Consider the following 6,000-nt stretch of genomic DNA (forward strand, 5'->3'; position numbering starts at 1 on the left):
AATGTCCACTTCCAGATACTACAAAAAGAGTGTTTGAAACCTGCTCTGTGAAAGGGAATGTTCAACTCTGTGACTTAAATGGAAACATCACAAAGAAGTTTCTGAGAATGCTGCTGTCTACATTTTATATGCAATCCCGTTTCCAACGAAATCCTCAGAGCTATCCAAATATCCACTTGCAGATTCTACAAAAAGAGTGTTTCAAAACTGCTGTGTCAAAAGAAAGGTTCAAGCCTGTCAGTTGAGGACACACAACACAAATAAGTTTCTGAGAATGCTTCCGTCTTGCTTTTGTGTGACGATATTTCCTTTTGAACCATAGGCCTGGTACCGTTCCAAATGTCCACTTCCAGATAGTACAAAAAGAGTGTTTCAAACCTGCTGTATGAAAGGGAATGTTCAAATCTCTGACTTGAATGCAAACATCACAAAGAAGTTTCTGAGAATGCTGCTCTCTACCTTTTATCTGTAATCCCGCTTCCAACGAAATCCTCAGTTCTATAGAAATCTCCTCTTGCAGATTCCAAAAAAACAGTGTTTCACACCTGCTCTATCAATAGAAAGGTTCAACACTGTTACTTCAGTACATACAGCATAAACAAGTTTCTGAGATTGCTTCTATCTCGTTTTCATGGGAAGATATTTCCTTTTTTACCATAGGCCACAAAGCGCTGCAAACGTCCACGTCCAGATACTACAAAAAGAGTGTTTCAAACCTGCTCTATGAAAGAGAATGTTCAACTCTGTGACTTGAATGGAAACATCACAAAGAAGTTTCTGAGAATGCTTCTGTCTAGATGTTATAGGGAGATATTCCCGTTTCCAACGAAATCGTCCAAGCTCTCCAAATATCCACTTGCAGATACAACAAAAAGAGTGGTTCAAAAGTGCTCTATAAAAAAAAGGTTCAAGTCCGTTAGTTGAGGACACACATCAGAAATAAGTTTCTGAGAATGCTTCTGTCTTGTTTTTATGGGAAGATATTTCCTTCTTCGCCGTGGGCAAGAAAGCGTTGGAAATGTCCACTTCCAGATGCTACAAAAAGAGTGTTTCAAACCTGCTCTATGACAGGGAATGTTCAACTCTGTGACTTGAATGCAAACGTCACAAAGAAGTTTCTGAGAATGCTGCTGTCCACTATTTTTATGTAATCCCATTTCCAACGAAATCCTCAGAGCTATCCAAATATCCACTTGCAGATTCTACAAAAAGAGTGTTTCCAAACTGCTGTATCAAAAGAAAGGTTCAAGTCTGTTAGTTGAGGACACACATCGCAAATAAGTTTCTGAGAATGCTTCTGTCTTGTTTTTATGGGAAGATATTTCCTTTTTAACCATAGGCCTGATACCGTTCAAAATGTCCACTTCCAGATACTACAAAAAGAGTGTTTCAAACCTGCTCTATGAAAGGGAATGTTCAACTCTGTGACTTGAATGCAAACATCACAAAGAAGTTCCTGAGAATGCTGCTGTCTACTATTTATCTGAAATCCCGCTTCCAACGAAATCCTCAGTTTTATAGAAATATCCACTTGCAGATTCCAAAAAAAGAGTGTTTCACACGTGCTCTGTCAATAGAAAGGTTCAACACTGTTACTTGTGTAGATAGAGCATAAACAAGTTTCTGAGTTTGCTTCTATCTCGTTTTTATGGGAAGATATTTCCTTTTTTACCATAGGCCAGAAAGCGCTGCAAATGTCCACTTCCAGATACTACAAAAAGAGTGTTTGAAACCTGCTCTGTGAAAGGGAATGTTCAACTCTGTGACTTAAATGGAAACATCACAAAGAAGTTTCTGAGAATGCTGCTGTCTACATTTTATATGCAATCCCGTTTCCAACGAAATCCTCAGAGCTATCCAAATATCCACTTGCAGATTCTACAAAAAGAGTGTTTCAAAACTGCTGTGTCAAAAGAAAGGTTCAAGTCTGTTAGTTGAGGACACACAACACAAATAAGTTTCTGAGAATGCTTCCGTCTTGCTTTTATGCGATGATATTTCCTTTTGAACCATAGGCCTGGTACCGTTCCAAATGTCCACTTCCAGATAGTACAAAAAGAGTGTTTCAAACCTGCTGTATGAAAGGGAATGTTCAACTCTGTGACTTGAATGCAAACATCACAAAGAAGTTTCTGAGAATGCTGCTCTCTACCTTTTATCTGTAATCCCGCTTCCAACGAAATCCTCAGTTCTATAGAAATGTCCTCTTGCAGATTCCCAAAAAACAGTGTTTCACACCGGCTCTATCAATAGAAAGGTTCAACACTGTTACTTCAGTACATACAGCATAAACAAGTTTCTGAGATTGCTTCTATCTCGTTTTCATGGGAAGATATTTCCTTTTTTACCATAGGCCACAAAGCGCTGCAAATGTCCACGTCCAGATACTACAAAAAGAGTGTTTCAAACCTGCTCTATGAAAGAGAATGTTCAACTCTGTGACTTGAATGGAAACATCACAAAGAAGTTTCTGAGAATGCTTCTGTCTAGATGTTATAGGGAGATATTCCCGTTTCCAACGAAATCGTCCAAGCTCTCCAAATATCCACTTGCAGATACAACAAAAAGAGTGGTTCAAACGTGCTCTATAAAAAAAAAGGTTCAAGTCCGTTAGTTGAGGACACACATCAGAAATAAGTTTCTGAGAATGCTTCTGTCTTGTTTTTATGGGAAGATATTTCCTTCTTCGCCGTGGGCAAGAAAGCGTTGGAAATGTCCACTTCCAGATGCTACAAAAAGAGTGTTTCAAACCTGCTCTATGACAGGGAATGTTCAACTCTGTGACTTGAATGCAAACGTCACAAAGAAGTTTCTGACAATGCTGCTGTCCACTATTTTTATGTAATCCCGTTTCCAACGAAATCCTCAGAGCTATCCAAATATCCACTTGCAGATTCTACAAAAAGAGTGTTTCCAAACTGCTGTATCAAAAGAAAGGTTCAAGTCTGTTAGTTGAGGACACACATCGCAAATAAGTTTCTCAGAATGCTTCTGTCTTGTTTTTATGGGAAGATATTTCCTTTTTAACCATAGGCCTGATACCGTTCAAAATGTCCACTTCCAGATACTACAAAAAGAGTGTTTCAAACCTGCTCTATGAAAGGGAATGTTCAACTCTGTGACTTGAATGCAAACATCACAAAGAAGTTCCTGAGAATGCTGCTGTCTACTATTTATCTGAAATCCCGCTTCCAACGAAATCCTCAGTTTTATAGAAATATCCACTTGCAGATTCCAAAAAAAGAGTGTTTCACACGTGCTCTGTCAATAGAAAGGTTCAACACTGTTACTTGTGTAGATAGAGCATAAACAAGTTTCTGAGATTGCTTCTATCTCGTTTTTATGGGAAGATATTTCCTTTTTTACCATAGGCCAGAAAGCGCTGCAAATGTCCACTTCCAGATACTACAAAAAGAGTGTTTGAAACCTGCTCTGTGAAAGGGAATGTTCAACTCTGTGACTTAAATGGAAACATCACAAAGAAGTTTCTGAGAATGCTGCTGTCTACATTTTATATGCAATCCCGTTTCCAACGAAATCCTCAGAGCTATCCAAATATCCACTTGCAGATTCTACAAAAAGAGTGTTTCAAAACTGCTGTGTCAAAAGAAAGGTTCAAGTCTGTCAGTTGAGGACACACAACACAAATAAGTTTCTGAGAATGCTTCCGTCTTGCTTTTGTGTGACGATATTTCCTTTTGAACCATAGGCCTGGTACCGTTCCAAATGTCCACTTCCAGATAGTACAAAAAGAGTGTTTCAAACCTGCTGTATGAAAGGGAATGTTCAAATCTGTGACTTGAATGCAAACATCACAAAGAAGTTTCTGAGAATGCTGCTCTCTACCTTTTATCTGTAATCCCGCTTCCAACGAAATCCTCAGTTCTATAGAAATATCCTCTTGCAGATTCCAAAAAAACAGTGTTTCACACCTGCTCTATCAATAGAAAGGTTCAACACTGTTACTTCAGTACATACAGCATAAACAAGTTTCTGAGATTGCTTCTATCTCGTTTTCATGGGAAGATATTTCCTTTTTTACCATAGGCCACAAAGCGCTGCAAATGTCCACGTCCAGATACTACAAAAAGAGTGTTTCAAACCTGCTCTATGAAAGAGAATGTTCAACTCTGTGACTTGAATGGAAACATCACAAAGAAGTTTCTGAGAATGCTTCTGTCTAGATGTTATAGGGAGATATTCCCGTTTCCAAGGAAATCGTCCAAGCTCTCCAAATATCCACTTGCAGATACAACAAAAAGAGTGGTTCAAACGTGCTCTATAAAAAAAAAGGTTCAAGTCCGTTAGTTGAGGACACACATCAGAAATAAGTTTCTGAGAATGCTTCTGTCTTATTTTTATGGGAAGATATTTCCTTCTTCGCCGTGGGCAAGAAAGCGTTGGAAATGTCCACTTCCAGATGCTACAAAAAGAGTGTTTCAAACCTGCTCTATGACAGGGAATGTTCAACTCTGTGACTTGAATGCAAACGTCACAAAGAAGTTTCTGAGAATGCTGCTGTCCACTATTTTTATGTAATCCCGTTTCCAACGAAATCCTCAGAGCTATCCAAATATCCACTTGCAGATTCTACAAAAAGAGTGTTTCAAAACTGCTGTGTCAAAAGAGAGGTTCAAGTCTGTTAGTTGAGGACACACAACACAAATATGTTTCTGAGAATGCTTCTCTCTTGTTTTTATGCGACGATATTTCCTTTTGAACCATAGGCCTGGTACCGCTACAAATGTCCACTTCCAGACAGTAAAAAAAAGAGTGTTTCAAACCTGCTGTATGAAAGGGAATGTTCAACTCTGTGACTTGAATGCAAACATCACAAAGAAGTTCCTGAGAATGCTGCTGTCTACTATTTATCTGAAATCCCGCTTCCAACGAAATCCTCAGTTTTATAGAAATATCCACTTGCAGATTCCAAAAAAAGAGTGTTTCACACGTGCTCTGTCAATAGAAAGGTTCAACACTGTTACTTGTGTAGATAGAGCATAAACAAGTTTCTGAGATTCCTTCAATCTCGTTTTTATGGGAAGATATTTCCTTTTTTACCATAGGCCACAAAGCGCTGCAAATGTCCACTTCCAGATACTACAAAAAGAGTGTTTGAAACCTGCTCTGTGAAAGGGAATGTTCAACACTGTGACTTAAATGGAAACATCACAAAGAAGATTCTGAGAATGCTGCTGTCTACTTTTTATATGCAATCCCGTTTCCAACGAAATCCTCAGAGCTATCCAAATATCCACTTGCAGATTCTACAAAAAGAGTGTTTCAAAACTGCTGTGTCAAAAGAAAGGTTCAAGTCTGTTAGTTGAGGACACACAACACAAATAAGTTTCTGAGAATGCTTCCGTCTTGTTTTTCTGCGACGATATTTCCTTTTGAACCATAGGCCTGGTACCGTTCCAAATGTCCACTTCCAGATAGTACAAAAAGAGTGTTTCAAACCTGCTGTATGAAAGGGAATGTTCAACTCTGTGACTTGAATGCAAACATCACAAAGAAGTTTCTGAGAATGCTGCTCTCTACCTTTTATCTGTAATCCCGCTTCCAACGAAATCCTCAGTTCTATAGAAATATCCTCTTGCAGATTCCAAAAAAACAGTGTTTCACACCTGCTCTATCAATAGAAAGGTTCAACACTGTTACTTCAGTACATACAGCATAAACAAGTTTCTGAGGTTGCTTCTATCTCGTTTTCATGGGAAGATATTTCCTTTTTTACCATAGGCCACAAAGCGCTGCAAATGTCCACGTCCAGATACTACAAAAAGAGTGTTTGAAACCTGCTCTGTGAAAGGGAATGTTCAACACTGTGACTTAAATGGAAACATCACAAAGAAGTTTCTGAGAATGCTGCTGTCTACTTTTTATATGTAATCCCATTTCCAACGAAATCCTCAGAGCTATCCAAATATCCACTTGCAGATTCTACAAAAAGAGTGTTTCAAAACTGCTGTGTCAAAAGAGAGGTTCAAGTCTGTTAGT

The sequence above is a fragment of the Pan troglodytes genome, chromosome 11 (assembly GCF_028858775.2).
Source record: "Pan troglodytes isolate AG18354 chromosome 11, NHGRI_mPanTro3-v2.0_pri, whole genome shotgun sequence".
In the NCBI taxonomy this organism is placed as follows: Eukaryota; Metazoa; Chordata; class Mammalia; order Primates; family Hominidae; genus Pan; species Pan troglodytes.